Raw genomic sequence first — 22,087 nt, 5'->3', positions numbered from 1 at the left:
GCTGATCAGTTCCCCTGGCCCAGGCCCGCCAAGTCGGAACTCGATAACAGTGTCCCACATCAGGTGTTATCTCATGGAAAAAAAAAACTGGAAAAGGGGAACACAGATCTTCTCTCTCTTCTTATCTTTGCTTTTTACCTGCAGTCAGTTTAATTCATCTTTTTGCAGTCAGTTGTCCCTCTTGTGGCAAAAAATTGGCAACAAACAGCTGCAGAGTGTTTTGTTATTTATTGAAACTAGCAGAAAGAGGTTGTTGTTACTTTTCTGGACCTTATTCCACATTCTTATGGAAAGGATTGATTTGACTATTTTGGTTTATATGCCCATCTTTCAGCAAATCAATTGTTGCCAGAAATCAAGGACTGTACTGTACAAACATTGTGGCTCCCTCTGATCCATGCAGGTAGGGAGAGGAATTGCCTATTCCCAAAAATGTTAAAAGGAAAGGGGTGACAATAAATAGGTGTTCATTTCAACTATATTTATTTTCATAAAATAGTGTCTCATTTTGAAGTATCAGCCCAAGAAAAAAACCATAGAAAGAAGGTGTAGTATATTGAAAGCCTTCCCATCCCTATTTAACTAGCTGGGAAAATTCAGAGCAGTCATTCTGGACATTAAGAGGGATAAATTAAATCATCTTATTTTTTGCTGTTTCACAGTCCTATGATTCTGTCCTTTCAATGATGGGTTAAATTTCAGGATATGTTGATGGATACAAATAAAAATTATTTCCTAGCTTCTTGAAAACAATGTACATAATTTTCCTAGATCCCTTATCTAATTCTCCAATTCTATGATTCTACAATTAATGAGTAGTTTCCAATGTGAATCCCATAGTTAGAGAGAAACCCAGAATGTATTTCTTCTCTAACATTAAAGAAAGTTAGAAATTGTAACACTGCATGACCCCAAAGGCCAAGGTGCTGAGAAAGATACATTTTTATTTCCTCATTTCACCTAGCACTTTTCAGAAGGGTCAATCCCCATGGTGACAACTACTACCAAACTTTGAAAGTATCATAACCAATTAAAGTAAGTGCCTCTTCTTTCTGATAGTAGGTACCCATTTTACTCTGTATATGCAATTTGACTTCTTTCTGTCATAAATCATCTCTCCTGAACGTCAGTTTGTGGAAGCAGACACATTTGCTTCTTTTGTCTCATTCATGGGAAATTTCAGCCCCCCGATATCACATCCACATGGTACTACTTTTCAGTTTGTAGCCCTCAAAATAAAAAGGCACTAGCTGTAGACCAGTGAAGCACCAAAGGAAGTAAGATTCTGAAAATGATATCGATGGCAATTCCATTAATGTAAAAAGAATAAAATAGTGAGTTCACAATTGTACTGCATTAATGTAATGTAATGTAGGCCATATTCCCACACAAAAGGGAATGGGGAAGGGAGCTCATGCTTCTCTTTCTGAGTAACAACTAGATATGGTATTAGGAAAAGTTGAATTGCAAAGGTTATCTCATTTAACCTTGTGACAAAATTTCTCTTTTAGTAATGAAGAAGAGGGATGATTATGGGAAGATGGTGGAGTAAGGAGCTCCAGGAATGTCCTTCAACCAAGTCTACTGAACAGGCAGGGACTCTATGAAACAATAATTTTGAAACTTGAATCTAGAACAATGTACAGCAATCCAGGAAGAACAGATAAATTACGGCAAAGAACACTTAATCACTCCATCAGAATGGTGGCTATAGTTCCTGTCTCCCACTAGGGTCCTGTCTCTAGCTAGCTTGCTGGTGACAGTAAGGGATAAAATATTTCTCTTCCCCAAGAAGAGAGGTGGGCTTGAATGATCAGTGATCATGACTATGGATTAGTGAATTTGGATCACTGGGAGATTGGCTCTGAGGGCAGCTATTGTTTCAACCCACCCTGGACAAAGGCAGTGGCAGCCATTATAGCCACCCTTTTGGAACATGGGAAACAGTGGTAGAGATTTAAAGATGTTGCACTTCCTCAGGGCTCCAGGGTAACTAGTTGAATGGCAACATTTGCTGGGTAGTCCAGGAAGACTCAGCTATGGGGAGCACTCAGAGAAGCTCTTTGCAACCTTTCTGATCCCCATCCCCAGGGCACTTTGGAGCTGGTCTGCACCACTGTTTTGAGCCTCTGGCCCTGTTTTTGCTGGGAGAGACTGACTTGAGAAAGTTCTCTCAGGTGTGCCCACCTCCAAGAATTTTTCCACCAGGCATAAGTAGCTTGAGACAATGAAAGAATTGTAAAACAAACTAAAGAGAAAGTCTGGGAATGTTTGGGACAAAATCCTGCCAGAATCAAACACCTGAGAAAAGGAGGTGTGTCTCCTGGGAAACAGAGGGGCAACCTAAACGGAGAACTCCAAAACAATGATGATACTTGAAGATTCCAAGGACTTTTGGCTTGACTGTGAATCTATTTCCTAATTTTTTGTCACTATCTAGGTCTTTTATTATCCCTGGATACATGACTTTGCAGTGGGCAACTAATTTCTTGGGATGCATTACAATATTTAACAACTTAAAAAAATAGATCTATGTATTTCATGTCTTTATTGGCTTCAGTTATTTGACCATGTTTTTTAAATTCTGTTTTGCACATGCAAATTAGTAAAAGCATCTCAAGTCTGTGCAGGCAGGTGACTCTGCCCTTTGTGCTGATGTTTGCAGTGGGAGAAGCACTATTTGCTACTGAATATTTTGCTTTCTGTAGGATGACACTCAAGATTGTCCAGCACTGCTGCCTGATAGGGACTTAGTTTCTCAATTGTGTGCCACTGTCCCCCTATTGCTGCAATAGAGTAAGGACATGTGGGTAGTTCAAAGTAAACTGTTTCTCATAAGAGTTCACAAGTGGTTACCACTGTCCTTGGGCAAGAAGGCCACTCAGTCTCCAGTGTCAAACTGTTTGACAAAAAAGCCACTTGTCCTATATTTTTCAAAAAGGCTTGTACAAGTGACTTGTAGGTCATGCCCAGCTTTTCATTGGCATACAGGTTAAATTTTTTTCATGGGATCAGGGATCCCAATGCTGGAGCTGATATTAATTTGCCTTCAAACTTTGAAAGGGAATTGTACATTCTCATGTCCATTTTAAAGGTTATTTTTTCATTTTTCCTTATGTCCAGATATAGAGGTTTGGCAGCCCATCAAAAATTTGATATTGGCAGTTGACAATAGCCAGTTATACTTAAGAATCCTGATTTTCTTTTTGTTCTTTAACTTGGCCACTTGCCAAAGGGCTTAGCCTACAAAGTCTCTTGTGGAGCTTTATTCCCTGAACATTTCTAGACAAGACTTGCATTTTTGAAACTTTGTGGTAACATACTTTAATTACACTGCTGTTTTATTTCTATGTCAAATTCTTCTCATTTGAATACAAAGAGTTTTTTTGAGTATTTATTGGGATGCAATAAATGGCATTCTTTAAAGTTAAATTAAGTATACGCATCATAAATACTGATGAGGAGAGTATACATATTAGGTACTGTGGGATGTATATTTTCTAACATTGGATATATAACTCTTAAATTCTAGACAAAATTGTAAATTTGAGTTCTTGGTGTTGTAAGTCCTTATTCTAAAATCCTTTAATTGGTGGCAAAAATATTCCCTCTTCTCTTCATCTAAGTGGATGTTGTTTAAACATGTTGGAATCATGTTTGGCCACAATCTTAAAGTGATTTCTTAATACATCTCTGGCTCACCTGGAGGATATTTCACAGGTCTTCTTCCTTAGGCAGTTGTGGCTTGCCTGGATCCTTAAATGCAGTTTGCAGGCATGCTCCTAGAGGTGAACATCTAAATTCAGAGAGAGAGAGAGAGAGAGGTCTATAAATAAATTTCTAAGTCTATTGACCTTTTTCCAATTTGGCATTGCTGATGCTGTGAGAAGTGTTAGAAAGAAAGCTGAGCCTGAAAGAGAATAAACATTCACCTGATCATGGAGAAGAAAAGAATTTATTCATGATCTTGCAAGAACCAGTGCACAATCAAATGTGGCTGGTGCACAGAAAAATAGAACTCAGCACAATTTATCTCTAAGCCTGGCAGGCAGATCCCTCCCATTTCCCCATTGGCTGGGTATTCCAGAGGTTACAGCCTTTCCAAGAGGTCTAACTCACCTGGGTCCCATTCACCACAATTTTACCCATATAAAGAGCTGGCACCAATTCTAGGCTTATATCAGAGGCCCTCTCCTTCCCCCTAACTGTGGAGCCAGTTTGAGCTGGTTTTATTTAGCTTCCATTTGTCTTATTCACCTTAACCTTTATGTGAAAGCTAAACTTAACCCCTTTCTTACAGAAGTCATTAGCAACTTCAGACACACCCATAACAAGGAGTGATTCCTTTTAAGTGCAATTAAATCTCCTGTTTGCCAGAAAAGTTACAAATTTAATAAGTTCTTACACACTTAGAATGAGACCCAAGGTTCTTTGTGGGTGATTGGGATGGTTTACAAATGGGTGGAAACTGCTTCAAGGCCCCATCACTAAAGGTCACTGCCCTAGTCCCCTGTCAGATGTGGACACTGGGTTGCTGGAGTCCCTTGTTTCCCTTTGCATCAAGTTGGGCCATTCCCATTTCCCACAGCCCTCCCCCCAGAAATATACATATGCTGGAGATCCAGTAGTTTCTTTTGGGTCCCAGTGCTTTTTTACCTTTGGCAGACTCCTTTAGCTGATGAAAAGTTTTACTCAAGACTGTTTTTAAGACATCAGCATTCCAGTTAGCTTTTTAGGTGGTAGCTTTCTTTCTGTCATATCCTTGAGCTTCATCATGATTACACAGCACTTTAAATGTAATTTTCACTGGTGCTGAGATTGGTAACTTAAGTCTACCTTAACTTTCCATAATTTCTGACAAACATTGGGGTCACTCTGAAAAATAAAAGACTGAACTACATTGCATTGATTTACTGGGTCCTCTGAGCTTATATTCATATATTTAAGGTAAGTTTCAAATAATTGTAAAAATACTGATGGGTTTTCATACAGCTGTTAGACAACCTCCTGAATTTTATTAAAGTTATTTTGTTTAGTAACTCTATTTCTTACTCTTACAATTATGCATGCTTTATAGTGATCTAATTTTGTTCTGCCAGTTTGTTTACTTGGTTCCCAATAGGGGTCTACTTGTGAAATAGATTTCCTGCTGCATGAACTGTATTTTCTGGTTTATCATTGGTTAAAGATCCCTTTTAATTCTAATTCTCCTTTCTGAGGTTATAGCACACTTAACAAAGTTTGTATATCAGCCCACTTTAAGATTCTGCAATACAAAAATTAAGTTAAAGATATTTTCATATTCCTGGGATCCTCTTGATAACCAGGGCCCCAGTTCTTCCAATTGTGTAGATCTGAGGTAGAGAAAGAAATTTGCTCATACCTTGTATCTACTTCATCTGACCCTTTTGGCAAAAGACACTGTCCCTGCCTTTGCCCTCCAGAGACAAAGACACCCTGCCTGAAGTTCATATCACTCATAATATGAGGTGGGAAGGCCATTTCAGGGAATTCATAGACATGAGGGTCTTGAGGGGCTTGCTCTCAGGGTTTTGACAAGGTGCCAAAGGGAGATGAAGAGAAAGGAGTGGGCAAGTTGTAGGCTCCATTGGGGAGGGAAAGGGAAGTGCAAAAAATGCAACTCTACCAGGAGGGGGAGGGGGAGCATTGGCCTCACAAGCATGGGCCTAGAAATCCCAGCCACTAATGTTTCTGCCTGGAGTTCAAAAGCCTCAACAACCTGGGCCTGAGAATCTTAACCAGCACTGTTTTATACAGGGGACTAGGGCTTTCATTTATTTCCTCCGGAGCCTTTAAGGAGAGGCTTGGGGATTGGCTGGCAGTTAAAACTCCATGCCCAAAACATTCTCCCAGGAACTTTTTATTCTGAAATAGAGCCATGAAACTCTGCAGATATGGACTTTTATCTCAGTTGTTCATTCTCTTACAAAATAGATTTAGTTGTAATATAACATTATATTTTATTGATCCCTGGCTTGATCACTTGTGGCCATACTGAAGCTGGCTTATTTTGCATAAATTTTTATGCTTTTTTTTGTCATGGGCTTATACCCGAATTGTTCTTGATGTTTAAGAATGCTATTTAAAGGTCCATCCTTCTTAATTTTCTTAGATTTCTCACTTATGTTGCTTCCCATCTAAAAAAAAAAAAAAAACTTTTCAGATAACTTGAGATAAAACATGACAAGACACAACACAAAACAAAAACTTAACCAAACCACAAAAAATAAAACAAGACCAGGAATCAATAGCAAGTTCTAGGCAACCAAGTCTCAATGGCTTTTTGTGCCACTGAGCACCCAAATAGCCAAAACCTAAGACCCAAATTCAGTGACCTCCCTTAATGCCAGGGGCTGCTTCCTGCCAAACCAAGTCTCAATGGCTAATCCCCCATGCCTGGGGCTGCACCCACCAAAAACAGCTTTGGTATAAATTTATGTGGCACTGAGCACCCAAACCAAGCGTGGTCTCCCACTTACAGCTCCAGGAGTTTATGCGTCACTGAAGAAGAAACAAACAGCCCATAAACAAACAGAAGATAAGTCCAAGAACCAGAGAAACGAGACCAAGGCTTGCACAAGCACACCCGTCACCCACACTGACTCACCAAACCTGTTTTCCACGGCAGCAGCAGCCCTTGGGGTCCTGGGGGCCGGGGGGGGCTAGAAACCCTCTCGTCCAGCTCTCGGAGATGAGTCTCTCTGTCGGCCACGGAGCTGAGGCTCCCGAATGTCCCACCTCGGGGGTCCAGGAACCCACAGAGCAGCACGTTGTTCAGACCTTGTGTCCCGCGTTCAGCGCCAAGACTGGGGAAGGGGCACTTCCGGGATCCGGGTCATCACTCGGCGCAGCCAAATGACGTCACACCGCACCAGGCTGAGGAGGAAAATGTGGTTAATTTACACTGGTGGGAGGACAGGGGGGGATTTTCTGCATCGGTTTCCTCCAAGCGATTCTTCAATTGTCTAAACCCATTACAGACAAAAAGAACTAATCATCTTAGTTAACACATAACAGGAGAATTTCAGTAGTTTATCCTACTTTATCTAGGATTTACATTGGGAAAGTTCCCTTGCCATCTAGGGAGATAGAGGAAAGGCTGATTTCTGTCTGGGAGGTTTAAGACAATAGATTAAAGCTTATTTAGGTTTTTGGGTAGACTGACATTTAGATATTGTTGTAGAGTGTTTATAGAATGTGCCCCATGTATCAAGAGGTACAGTTAATTTTTTGCGGTATTTCACCATTCTGGTATGAACCAAATGCATATGCATGTATGAGCAATGCAAAAGGAATTATGTAATTTTAGTGAGTCCTTACACATGCATTTATATATGCATATAAAACTAGCATTGTCTGATATAAAGAAGGATGATAAAATCCATGCAAAAATTTATTTTTTTTACTTTTCTTTATTTAGAAAGAAAATAAATAGCAAATAAAAAGTTGTGGTGAGATAGACTGCACAATAAATGAAATAGCTTTGTATTTTACTATATTCAATGACACTTTTCTCCTACTTTTTTACAAGGTACCTCACATTTTTATTTTGCACTGCTTTCTGCCAATTGTGTAGCCAGCCCTGCCTCCCTGCCATGGTGATTGGTTCAAAATGGGCATATGGTTTATCCCAGGCCAATGAGACTGAGACCATGATTGCTTTTTTTTCTGGAGCAAAGAAACACGTAAACTTAGAGTATATGTATCAGAAGCTTCTGTGATCATTTGCTGTCTGAATACAAAAACATCCCAGAGGCCAGCTAAGCCCAGAGATGGAATAGTATCCTGATAGCATCATCTGAGCACCTGAGACCAGTCAGACCTAAACATAATAAGTTTCCTTTTTGCTCAAAACAAATGAGATCAAGTTTCTGTTATTTGCACCCAAAACATTCCTGCTAGTGTAATCCCCTTGCCCAAAGGTCTTTGTTCCATCCCTGCCCCCTTTGCCTATGTAATAAAGGTGATACTGAGGAGTTTGGCATTCATGTCAGACCCATTTTGCCAGTATGCAAACTGCATAATGAACATATTCTGGCCAATCTGGTCTTCTTTTGGCTATACCTTCTTATCTGGGCCTTAGTTTCACTACCCTCTTCTCCACCTAGAGACCCTATATCCACATTGATATAGATGCAAATCCACATCCTGTGCTTCAATGCCCACCTGGAATTTTCTTTCTCCAGAAAGACATCCCTGTTTCTTCTCTAAACCATATTCTTCTTCTCCATTGCTTTACAATTTATTACAAATATACACTTGGTATTATAATAATTATCCATCTCCCCTCACTAAACTAGATATGATTCAAATCTATCTATTTTCAAATTTTTTAAGGTGTCTAGCACAGGTACTAGTACACACTTGCTACTCAATAAACATTAGTTGAATTGAATTCAAATTGAAGACAAGGAACAACAGAGAGGAAAATTCAAACTACTCAAGAAGGCAGGAAGAAGAAGAAGACTTGATGAGGTGTGTTGGACCACTGAAGCAGGCTGTTTTATGTCATTCTCAATTTAGTGGTTCTCTTGGCTGTGGCAGTACAAAATAAATGACATTAAAATGTCCTGTTATACATTCCTGCTTATAAACCAAGCTTGAACTGGATTTAAGCCATTCCGTCTTACCCACTTATTCCATCTTGCCTAACTTTTACTCACAGTTTCCCCCCAGTGAATGATACAAGGAGACAAACTCTACAAACCTCAGCTCTAAGTTTTTCATATCACAGTTTTCCATTTCTTAGGCAACAACTAGCACTTGGATATAGAAAGTCTCATGTTGTACTCTAAAGGTTTTCACATTTAACAGAACCATAAATTCAAAGACAGCAAAATCATACCATTTCATTTCCTTCTATCTTTCCCTCTCCTTTACTTCTGGAACATAGAAATCATCCAAAAAACACTAGTCAAAGTTTTGTCCTTGGACAAACAAATGTAGAAATCTGTAGGCTTATAAGAGATGTGTGTAGATGTCCTGAGGTGGGTTGAGGGATATGGCTGGGACACTGACAACATCTGCTAAGGGTCCTGAAATGTGGACATGATATACTGTTTCCATACAAATATTTATCTATTGTGCATCTGCTATGTGTTTCGAGTGGTGTTTTTGTCACTTCAAAAGCTCTAAGTTTTCTCTTGTCTCCTAGAATAAATATTCATTGCTTGCTAGGCTCACTCAAAGCACTTTATTCAATATGAAACTTCAGGTAACTCAGAGCCACATGGCTCATCCACTGACATTATCATATGCTAAGGATGTTAGTACAATCCCCACTTCTTTATCCTCCTCTCACACACATGGTATTCTGAACAAACTATTGCTGTCAGTTAATATTTGCTGCAGAAAAATTTCCCTCTTTACCACTTCTCACTTCATTTCCATTATTTTTTTGTTATTATTATTTAAATGGTCTCCTAGCATACAATAAACAAAGATACTTCTCAATAACCCTTTTGTAAAGTCATTCTGAGAATGCTGTTTACCTCCGTTGCTTAGTTAATAGGCATGCCTGGGTGATTTTTGCCCCCTACTGGCGGCACAACCCAGTCTCCTTTTGCCAAAAGCAAACCAAGTAGTTGGAATAGTTGAAGGTTAAAGTGTGAGCTCTTTAAGAAAAAGTGTGGGGGGGGGGGGGGGAAGGAGAGAGAAAAATATATGCATATCAAGAATAATTGTCAGTCTCCCAACTTAGAGTTTTTGTACATAATACATACACAAGTATAAACATTTCTTCAGCACTGACTAATGACTGCTGATCACTTGCATTATTTCATTAAATCCTCAGCCCCCCCAAAAAAGTATAAAAGTTAAAATAATAAAAGTAACTCCATAAGAACAAGGACCATATCTGTCTCATTCATAGCAATTCACTAGAATAGCTTATGATCTATTGCAGATAACAGCAAACAAGAAATTACAAATTTATCACTTTATGAAAAGAGAAAGAACTAAGAAAAGATGCATCAGAGACCTAAGACAATACATGCAGCAGTGTCTTCAGAGTTCAGTCAGCACAATTCAATTTCCAAGTGGCCCTCACCTCTAATTGCACACTTGGACTGGATGAGGACTAGATTCTGGAAGTGGAAACCAGACCTAGATACTCCCACACTTTGAGGTACTTTCTGAATATCCAAACCAGATCTTTGATGTCATCTCTGCATAGTCTGTTTACCCTGAACCAAAGTGGAAAATGGTGTTTCAAGAAGAAGAAGATTGGCTCTCTCCCTCGCCCTCTCTAGCGGGTCGGGGTTACATGGCGGCCACTGCGCAAAGCGAGAGCCTCGGGGACGCCGCTGCCGCCAGCAGAGCCGGAGACCTGAGCCGACCCCGGGGGCTGTCCGCGGACCCCGCTCTCTCTCCATGAGTCGGAGAAGTCTCGTTGTATCGGAGTAAGATGGACGGTAGCTTTGATTGTGATTGTGGTGAGCTGGAGCCACCTGATCACTAACAAAAGACATCTTCTGTTAACCAACAGCCGCCAGAGCTTCCTGTTGAAATATATAGCAACAAAGGAAGAAAAGAAGCAAAATGGAAATAGTGCTTACCAGCACCTCAGAATGATGCTGCTCAGGACCAGTCCAACACTGAATGTATCTGCACTGTGAGGAGAATGTTCAGAGAAGCCTGTTGTGTGCATATTTATTCACATTTTTGTTAAATGTTAAATTGTTTAGCACAAGTAAATCTGAGTGCATAGTATGTCATTTCATTCCGTTTGAGTTTCTTGAGTATTTTCTTTAAATGTCTGCAGAGTTGCTGCCCCTTTCTTGAACTATGAGTGCTGCAATCTTTTTCATTCTCAGTATGAGTAGAGCATTTTGAGCTTTAAATCTGAGGGGAACTCAACAGCCTGGTTGGCATATGCAATGAACATCAAGAAACCATCTTGCTGTGGAAGTAAAATTATTTTTCTTCTCCCTTTTTGAAAGATCTTTCCTTTTGATGCCAGTTTTCTTCCTTGTTTACACAAGTTCAACAGTTCGAAAGGACGAGGCAATAGTAAGGGTTTCAAAATGGCTGAGAAATTTGAAAGTCTCATGAACATTCATGGTTTTGATCTGGGCTCTAGGTATATGGACTTAAAACCATTGGGTTGTGGAGGCAATGGCTTGTTTTTTTTCTGCTGTAGACAATGACTGTGACAAAAGAGTAGCCATCAAGAAAATTGTTCTTACTGATCCCCGGAGTGTCAAACATGCTTTACATGAAATCAAAATTATTAGAAGACTTGACCATGATAACATTGTGAAAGTGTTCAAAATTCTTGGTCCCAGTGGAAGCCAGTTAACAGACGACGTGGGCTCTCTTACTGAACTGAACAGTGTTTACATTGTTCAAGAGTACACGGAAACAGACTTGGCTAATGTGCTGGAGCAGGGCCCTTTACTGGAGGAGCATGCCAGACTTTTCATATATCAGCTGCTACGTGGGCTCAAGTATATTCACTCTGCAAATGTACTGCACAGAGATCTCAAACCAGCTAATTTTTCATTAATACTGAAGGCTTGGTGCTGAAGATAGGTGACTTTGGTCTTGCACAGATCATGGATCCCCATTATTCCCATAAGGGTCATCTTTCTGAAGGATTGGTTACTAAATGGTACAGATCTCCACGTCTTTTACTTTCTCCTAAAAACTATTCTAAAGCCATTGACATGTCGGCTGCAGGCTGTGTCTTTGCTGAAATGCTGACTGGTAAAACCCTCTTTGCAGGTGCACATGAACTTGAACAGATGCAGCTGATTTTAGAATCTATTCCTGTTGTACTTGAGGAAGATCGACAGGAGCTTCTCAGCATAATTCCAGTTTACATTAGAAATGACATGACTGAGCCACACAAACCTTTAACTCAGTTCCTTCCAGGAATTAGTCGAGAAGCACTGGATTTCCTGGAACAGATTTTGACATTTAGCCCCATGGATCGGTTGACAGCAGAAAAAGCACTCTCCCATCCTTACATGAGCATATATTCTTTTCCAATGGATGAGCCAATTTCAAGTCATCCTTTTCATATTGAAGATGAAGTTGATGATATTTTGCTTATGGATGAAACTCACAGTCACATTTATAACTGGGAAAGGTACCATGATTGTCAGTTTTCAGAGCATGATTGGCCTACCAATAACAACTTTGATATTGAGGAAGTTCAGCTTGACCCAAGAGCTCTGCCTGATGTCACTGATGAAGAAGAAGTACAAGTTGATCCTTGAAAATATTTGGATGGAGATCAGGAAAAGTATCTGGAGGATCCAGCTTTTGATACCAGTTACTCTACTGATCCTTGTTGGCAGTACCAAGATCATCATGAAAACAAATATTGTGATCTGGAGTGTAGCCATACTTGTAACTACAAAATGAGGTCATCATCATATTTAGATAACTTAGTTTGGAGAGAGAGTGAAGTTAATCATTATTATGAACCCAAGCTTATTATAGATCTTTCCAATTGGAAAGAACAAAGCAAAGAAAAATCTGATAAGAAAGGCAAGTCAAAATGTGAAAGGAATGGATTAGTTAAAGCCCAGATACCTCTAGAGGAAGCATCACAGCAACTGGCTGAAAAAGAAAGGGAAAAGAATCAGGGATTTGACTTTGATTCCTTTATTGTGGGAACTATTCAACTTAGTTCACAATATGAGCCTACTGATGTTGTTGATAAATTAAATGACTTGAATAGCTCAATGTCCCAACTAGAACTGAAAAGTTTGATCTCAAAATCAGTAAGCCAAGAAAAAGAGGAAAAAGGAATGGCAAATTTGGCTCAATTAGAAGCCTTGTACCAATCTTCTTGGGATAGCCAGTTTGTGAGTGGTGGGGAGGACTGTTTTCTCATAAGTCAGTTTTGTTGTGAGGTAAGGAAGGATGAACAAATTGACAAGGAAAACACTTACACCAGTTACTTGGACAGGTTCTTTATCAGGAAAGTAGATGCTGAAATGCTAGAAACTGAGCCAGTAGAGGATGGGAAGATTGGGGAGAGAGGAAATGAGGAAGGATTTCTGAACAACAATGGGGAGTTCCTCTTTAACAAGCAGCTTGAATCCATAGGCATCCCACAGTTTCACGGTCCAGTTGGGTCACCACTCAAGTCAATACAGGCCATATTAACACCTTCTGCTATGAAATCTTCCCCTCAAATTCCTCATAAAACATACAGCAGCATTCTGAAACATCTGAACTAAAAACACTCAGCAGACATTTCTCTTTGTATTCTTCATGAAATGTGTTCTTTTTTATTACTAGTGTTTTAAGTCATCTTTTTTTACTTGAATCAGATGGTGTCATTTTAGTAAGGATTTCATTAGTTTTTGGTTTTTAAAATCCAGACTTATTTTCTACATGTGAGATAGTTTTCATTTTAACTGGCATGTCGTTTGCACAGGAAAATTTAAAAAATAGAGCAAAATAATGCAATGCAGGCAGAGACAAAAGAAATGCACTAAGACAAGTAAAAACATTCTCTCATAGAACAATGATCTGTTTTACAGGAAACAAAAATCTTGCCTTGAAATTTACATGGTGAGACTATACATAATTGCATGGAAATATCTATTTTTTTCCTAAAACATTTTTTCATTCATGAGTATTTTCAAGTTTTTCATACTGTACACATTTCTTAAAACACATGATACAAGCAGCAACTGAAAATGAATGCCGAATTTGGTACACATGTGTTATCTACCTCAAGGTAACAAAAGTATGTGGCAAAACATATACCACCCATAGTGCTTCACAATATGCACTTCTATTTAGCCAGTGTTTATTATAGTAAACTATTCTCAAGATTCATTCACTGTTTATAAATGTTCTGGTATGCATTCTTTCTAGTGAAGTGTTAATACATCACATCTTATTTATTTTAGCAAATCAGTGTATTTTCTGTATTTAATTATAGAAAGTAACTTAGTTTTTGAAATTTATTTGCAAATACACTTTTTCCATTTAGCACTATGGTTTGTTGCCTACCTAGCTGAATATTTAATGTCAGCTTATTCTAAGGCTGTTCACGTACTTAATTTACTTACGTGTTCATTTTAAGTAAAGCACTCACTGTATATAGGAATTTGTATTTTGGAGGTGCTTGATCTACAAAGAAAAATTAGGAATTACTTTATTATAAAATGCTCCTAGAAGTCTTAATTGTGTTTATTTTTTAAAACAAACTGTAATGTTGGACTTGTGTGCATGGAAGTAATTAAGGTACATCATTATTGTAGTTTAAAAGTTGTACATGATAAGACATTTTCTTTTTACTGTGTGTTTTTACTGAATGATCTATTTCCTGTCTCAAGGCAAGCATGAATAAAGTTAGGTTAAATGTAGCATGTGACATCACAGTCTCTTAGAAATTTGTTTCTTCTATTTTATTTTTACTGAATACTGTCTGTATCTTTGGTTATCCTGTTTAAAGAAAAAGGACAAACAAAACATGGCCAGCAAAAAAAAAAAAAAAAAAAAAAAAGGAGAAGAAGAAGAAGATTGGAACCAACCATGAAGACATAACTGGTCAACTGAGCTACAGTGCTTCCCCACAGTGAAACAGTTATTCAGAAGAATGAGCTCTTTTTGTCTTAGGCTTTGCAAGTAAGTGGTGATACAGGGAGACTCCAAGGCTGAAGGAGGAAAAGAATTCCTGTGCATGTCATCCCAGCAACACTTCCTCACCCCAGCAGGGGTAATTACTTCCTGTAGCAGCAGCTAAAGCCAGTCAGCAGTTATCTCCACCCTTGCAGGACTAGCTTCATCATCCCAAGCTCTCTGTCCCAGATGCCAGATCCCCCACAGGGTTTGTCCTCTAAGTTCAGAGACACTACCACTCACTGAGCAGAGCCCTCGCTTCACAAGTTTGGGTTTCAGCAAAGTGGGGCCACTTTTCTACATTTCTAAGTTTTAATTGCCCCAAAGTCTTTCCTTTGTTCCCTCAGCCTTAGTGGGGATGGCTGCTCCCTGCAGTTGCTTCCTCTGTGGTGCTTTAAAGTTCTTTTTACCCTTTCAGTTATCTAGTTAGTCAGTATACACCTAGCTAAGAATTCTTTGTATTATATTATCTCTATTAAGAAAAACAAAATGAGAAAGTAATTTCCCAGGTTATATCCATGGGTGAGTCTGTTCATTAGGCAATATGAGCCATTTTTCAGAGTTCTTTGACTCAACCCAGCTGTAACATGTAACTGGTTCATATAGGGCTAAACACATGTAACTTGAAGGAGCAGACTCAATAAATTCTAGATTTTGAGAATACTCTTGGGTTTGAATGAGCTGGAGGAGAGGACATCTTAAATCCTGCACACAAAGGAACAGACAGGGAAAAGAATAGAAAAATATGAGCAGGGACACATGAAAATGAAGGATAACATGAAATCCATGAATATACATATTATAGGTGTCCCAGAAGGAGAAGAGAAGGGAAAAGTGGCAGAAAGAATAATAGAGGACATAATCAATGAAAATTTCCCAACGCTTATGAAAGACATAAAATTACACGTCCAAGAAGCACAGTGTAACCCAAACAGAGTTGATCCAAATAGACCTACTCCAAGACATTTACTAATCATATTTTCAAATGTCAAAGACAAAGAGAGAATTCTGAATGCAGGAAGAGAAAAATAATCCTTCACATACAAGGGAAGCTCAAAAAGACTAAGTGCAGATCTCTCAGCAGAAAAGAGGGAGGCAAGATGGCAGTGATATGACATATTCAAGATACCAAAAGAGAAAAACTGCCAACCAAGAACCCTATATCTGGTGAAACTGTCCTTCAAAAATGAAGGAGAGTTTAAAATATTTACAGATAAACAGACACTGAGAGTTCATGAACAGGAGCCCTCCACTATAGGAAATACTAAAATGAGTGCTACTGACACATAGGAAAAGACAGGAGAGAGCACTTTGGATAAGAGTGTAGAAATGAAGATCTTAGGAGACAGAAAGAGTTTAGTGATTGGGCATTTGATGTAGATAGAGTATAGAATGGCCTGGAGGATTGATGGCATAGATCCAGAAATGGATAACAGAATACTGTGTGATGATAGCCAAATGTTGTAAATACAGTAAAAAAAGATGACTGTGACCACATTTGAAGGAGAAGGGTTAGAGGTATGTATGACACCAGAAGGAAAGATGGAAGATAAAGATAAAGATTGAGACTATATAACTTATTTAAGCCTAGAGTGGTCAAAGAGCATGATTAAATGTACAAATAGAATAATGTTTTTGCATGAGGGAGCAGCAAGAAGGAATGAAGTTGTGAGGTATGGAGCTAGATAAATGGATGATGAAGATGGTAGGTTGAGTGAATAAGCCAGAGATGAAAAGACAATCATTGTTGTGCCTCACTAATATGGACTAATAATAAAGTGCAAGCTCCAAGAATTGAGCTTTGGAGCATGGGTGATGAGGAGAGGGCTTTGTAAGTGTCCCTAGACTGTAAGCTCTTGCAACAGTCACATCTACTCATGAGTTGTAAGAGTGATTTCTAAAGTGTGACATTCTGAAATGTTTGTGTGTGACATGGTCAGTCCCTGGATCTTCAGGTATCTCTCTGATGCCTGGGACTCAGAGACAGAGTTTGGCAGCTGTGAGTGTTGGTATTGTCCCCAAGAATCAACTGTGAAAGAGACTGAAAAGATGATCAGACCTTGACTGGAGATATGAATGAAATGGACTTGGTTGAGGTCTGGGTAGATCAGACTAAAGGGTAGACAATGATATTAACTGGGTTTTAAAATTTGGCTTCTGTATGTGACCAAAGAAGAGATGTTTGTTTGGTGCAAATGCTACATTTTCTGTAGTACACTATACAATTTAACTTGCATGGTCAGTTTACTCAAATATTGTAATTAAATGGAAGATTGACTAGAAAGTGAGATCCTGTAGATTTGTACAGGTTGGTGTGAAGACCTGATATGACCTGGAGTAATTTGGGCAGAGAATAAAAATTATCTGCAAAACCCTCTTCAGGGACTGGGAAAATGTGGAAATATTAAACCTCCCTACCTGGGGAATTCCTGATATTCTCACAAACATTGGTGACCACCAGCTTGGTTGGCCAAGACCTCAATTTTGGTACTTTCCCTTACAAAGATTTTAGTGCAAGGGAGAGGCTAAGCCTACTCATAATTGTATGTGAGAGTCACTCCCAGAGGGCCTCTTTTGTTGCTCAGATGTGGCATCTCTCTGCAAGCCAACTTGGCAGGTGAGCTCACTGCCCTCCCTTCTATGTGGGACATGACCCCAAGGGATGTAAATCTCCCAGGCAATGTGGGTAGTGACTCCCAGGGATGATCCTGGACCATGCAATGTGTGATTCAGAAAGTCTGTTGGACCAAAATGGGGAAGAGAAATGAAACAAGATGAAGTTTCATTGGCTGAGAGATTTCAAGTGGAGTAGAGAGGTCCTTCTGGAGGCAACTGTTATGTCTTATATAGATCTCCCTCTTTGGTTTTTAGTTTATCAGAATAATTAGAAGGAAATATCTGAAACTGTTGAACTGTAATCCAGTATCCTTGATCCTTGAAGATGAGCAAATAACTATGAAAAAGTGTATAGAGTCAGATCTCCCAATGTTTGACCTCTTTTAAACGTGACACATTTCTAAACCTCAGACAAAGGATCCTTTTATGCTGAGAACATTTCACATCTGAAGGGTTTTTTTTTAAGGCACACTTTATGTCCTTGTTTTGAAGATCATAGATAAAGTGGTTCAGCATGTGTGTGACCACCATGCACATCACCGAGGCTATTGCTCTTGCTCTTGAGTTTTGTGTGGCAGCAGAACTAATATATACCCCAAGAAGTGTACCATAAAACAGGCACACTATTGAGAAGTGAAACCCACAAGTGGAAAATGCTTTATACTTGCCTCCAGCTATTGAGATCCTCAAAACAGAAGATACAATCTCAGAGTAAGAGGAAGGGATCTCAGTAAATGGAATAACACCTGCAAGTCTGGCTGCAAAATGTGTCACTAGGTCATTGAGAAAGGTGTCAGAACAAACAAGTTGGAGTACCTGAGAAATTTTACAGAGAAAGTGGGAGATTTCCAACTCTCTACAAAAAGTCAATTGCAAAATCATTAAGTCATGTAAAAGAAAGTGCAGAGCACTCAATAACCAGAATGCCAGCAGGAGACCACAGAGCCAGAGATTCATGATGACCATGGTATGCAGGGGTGGCAGATGGCCATGATGCAGTCATAGGCTCTCATAGCCAGAATCAAGTTGTCTAATACTGCAAAAAGCATGGAAAATACATCTGGGGGAGGCAATTTTCATAAGTTATGATTTTTCTCTCCATCTGGGTGTTCACCAGCATCTTTGGGACTGTGGTGGAGGTGAAACAAATATCTGTAAAAAACAAGTTAAGGAGGAAGAAGTACATGGGTGTGTGGAGGTGGGAATCAGAAATGGTGGCCAGGATGATGAGCAGTTTCCCAATGAAAGTGACCAGATGCATCTTCAGGAAGAGCCCGTATAGTAGTGGCTGCCCTTCTGTATCTTCTGAGAGTTCCAGGAGGATAAATTCTAACACATTTTTTGGTTCCATGTAGTTGATTAAAGTGCTGGAAATGAGCCCAGAGCAATACAAATTAAGCCACAAACAGTTATCAGGAAATTAACATAAATACTATGGTTTGTACGGTAAACATTAATTATTTCTTATTTTTATATAGATCAAGTGCCATTTATCTGAAGATATCAAGGTAAATAAACTTTCCTCCTTCTCCATTACACTATGGCTGACTAGCCATTCTTGTCCACAACTGTAAACTTTTTCCCAAGGCAATATTTCCCACTACAAACTTAGACTTTATTTTATTCAACAAGGTATTTTACCACTTATTTTGAACCATATGATGAAAATGTTGAGGTAAAGGATATTGGTTATGGTACCAAAATATTTTTAGTGTCTCAATATTTTCAATGTTACCAAATTGCACTGCTGAAAATGCTTAAAGTTGGGAAATTACTACAATAAAATTTTTCAAATAATTAACCAATTAGAGGTATTATGACTTCATGGATTATAACACACAATATTGTAAGATGTCATTCTTTCCCAAGCTGATCTAAACATTAAATCAGTCCCATTCTAAATTCTAGAACTTACAGTTTTTGGATATTGACAAATTAATTTTAAAGTTTATATGGATAAGCAAAAGATCTCAACTGCCAAAATAATACTGAAGAAAAAGTACAAAGTTGGAGGATCCATAACCAGATTTCAAGTCTTACTATAAAGACACAATAATCACCAGTGTTGTGTTGTTGAAATAGAAACATAGACTAATGTTAGAGAAACCAGAAACAGACTTATTCAAAAGTAGTCAACTGATCTTTCACAAAGGTGCAAGAGCAATTCAATGGAGGAAGTATGGTTTTTAAAACAATCAGTGCTGGAACAATTTGATGTACAAATTCAAAACAAAAAAAGGAATTTAGTCACATATTGTATAAATTTCACAAAAATTAAATCCAAGTGGATCATACACTTAGAAGTACAATGCAGAAGTATGCAACTTCTAGAATAAAATATACAGGAAAATCTAGGGATCCATGGTTCGGTGATGGCTTTTTAGATACAGCACTGAATGCATTACAAAATAGAAAAGAAAAATTACAAAATAGACTTTAATAAAATTTAAAACTTCTGTTCCATAAAAGACATCAATAATGGAATGAAAAGAAAGTCCACAGACTTGATAAAAATATTTGCAAACACTTGCCTAATAACTTGTGTTAAAATGTACAAAGAATTCTTAACACCCAACTCTAAGAAAGCAAACATCCAATTTAAAAATGGGTTAAGATCTGAACAGAAACCTACATAAAGAATATATATATTTGGAAATAAGTATGTAAAAGATGCTCAACATAATTTGTAATTAGGAAATTTCAAAATTAAGCTGCAGTAATATACAACCACACACTTATTAGAATAGCTAAAACCTAAACAGTGACAATAGCAATGGCTGGGAAGGATGGGGAGCAATATGGGCTCTCATTTATTGCTAGTGAGATTGCAAAATGGTGCTGTCAGAAGACAGTTTGGCAGTCTGTTATAAAACTAAGCACAGTCTTAACATATGTGGTGGTTTGGAGCTGTACATATCTCAGAAATCCATGTTCTTAAACTTAATCTATTACTGTTGGTGTGAACTCATTGTAGGCAGGACCTTTTGATGAGGTGATTTCAGATAAGATTTAGACCAACTCAGTCAGCATGGGTATAAATCCTGTTACTGGAGTCCTTTATAAACAGAATGAATGTCAGACAAATAAACAGTAGCCATGGGAAGCAAGAAATTGAAGGTCAATGGAATCTAGAAGACAAGGGAGAGGCCAGGAGAGGCCACCATAAGCATTGCCATGTGACAGAGGAGCCCAGAACTAGGATCACTGGAAGCCAGCCCCAGAATGCCACAGACTTCAGGAAGAAAGCATAAACTTAGTGGCTGATTTGGACATTTTTCTAACCTCAAGCCTATGAGTTAGTAAATTTCCATTGTATAAGCAAACCCATTACTTGGTATTTGCTTAAGCAGTCAAGGAAAATAAAACACCATAAATCCAGCAAATGTGCTCTTAGATATACATACAGCTATTTGAAAACTTAAGTCTACACAGAAATCCACACATGAATGTTTATAGACACTTCATTTATAATTTCCAAAATCTGAAAGCATCCATGATGTCTTTCAATAGAGGAATGAAGAACACAGTGTTTTCTCTACACAATGTAATATCATTCTGTGATAAAAAGAAATTTTCTAGCCAGCTGCAAAAGACAATGATGAATCTTAAACAGTTGTTGCTAATTGAAAGAAACCAGTCTAAAAATGCTGCATACGTATGGTTTCAAAATTATGACCTCCTGGACAAGGCAAAAGAATAGAGATAACAGAACGATTACTAGTTACCAGGCATTTGGAGGGAAAGGAGAAGGGTTGAAGGTGAAGCACAGTGGAATTTTTATGGTAGTGAGACAACTATTTATAATATTGTATTTGTAAACATGTGATATTATTCATTTGTTAAAACCTTTTGAACTTTTAAACACAAAAAATGAACCTTACTGTATTCAAATAAAAATTCATTTACAATATCAAGAGAACAAGAGGATGGAACCCAATATTTTGTAAAACAATCTAACTGTATTACAAATGAATGGCATGAACTCACTGAAGGGATTGAGGGAAAAATTTGAGTCTACTAAGATTGGATATGAGTGGAGTCTGTAAAAGGAAATCAATAGAAACTGTACATATGTACAGGACTGTAATTGATAAAGGTATATCACACTGCAGTAAGGATTAACAATTCTTTTATTTCCACACTTGTACACTGGCATCAAGCTATTAAGACAATGTATGGCAGATGAAGGGAATACATTTCTCACTGTGCAGTGGGAGGTTACAGATAAGCAAGGGGAGGAAATGAGACTTCTATGTGGCAATGACTTAGAATGGGAAACAGCAACATAAACTCATATGCAGGTTGATAAGGATACCAAGGATTACATTTAGAAATATGTATGTATATTGTCAGACCCCAGAAAAAGAGTCTAACATGTAGAAGGAGTTTCTAACCCAGGGCCCTGCAGCTTATCTCACAGAAAACAGGTGCTCCATAAACTAAAGAATGAAGGCTGTTCGAAGCTGTTCAAGGCTGTTCCAGCCACAGTGGTGCCTCAAGGTCAGATATGCCCATAAGATGAACAACCAAAAAGGTCTGCTCTCCCTAGGTAGATAATGCAGCTGCTTTCCTAAGAAGAATATTGTCTCAGAATTCTACAAACCAATCAGCCCAAAACTAGATAGGCACTCACCCAATTGAGGCACAGAACATCACAGCAGACACCCTACCCAATGTGGGTTCCTTTTTTCATTAAAAAAAAATGCTGCTTTCAGATAGAGAACAGGAGCCATTATCTTTTATTCTTTTCTGCTGGCTCCCACTTGCTTTCTTTCTCTAATAAATCTTAAACTTTATACTTAAACTTTGACTCACTGCATTGTGTGGATTCTTGAATGGCTCCAAACCTAATATTTGGTGC

The 22,087-nt window shown here is 38.4% G+C and overlaps 1 protein-coding gene and 2 pseudogenes across 3 annotated transcripts in view; 2 read left to right on the top strand and 1 right to left on the bottom strand.

Moving 5' to 3' along the window:
• The window catches only part of LOC119520537 (zinc finger protein 596-like), an 803,197-nt gene that overhangs the window by 224,781 nt on the left and 556,329 nt on the right, over window positions 1–22,087 (top strand). The gene's annotated exons all lie outside the window — the stretch shown is intronic.
• Window positions 10,943–13,214, top strand: LOC119520536 (annotated as a pseudogene).
• On the bottom strand, window positions 14,429–18,577 carry LOC119520170 (annotated as a pseudogene).

Source organism: Choloepus didactylus, chromosome 25 (assembly GCF_015220235.1).
Source record: "Choloepus didactylus isolate mChoDid1 chromosome 25, mChoDid1.pri, whole genome shotgun sequence".
NCBI lineage: Eukaryota > Metazoa > Chordata > Mammalia > Pilosa > Megalonychidae > Choloepus > Choloepus didactylus.
The sequence above is the reverse complement of the archived record's forward strand: the minus strand, read 5'-3'. Positions and strand labels throughout refer to the sequence as shown.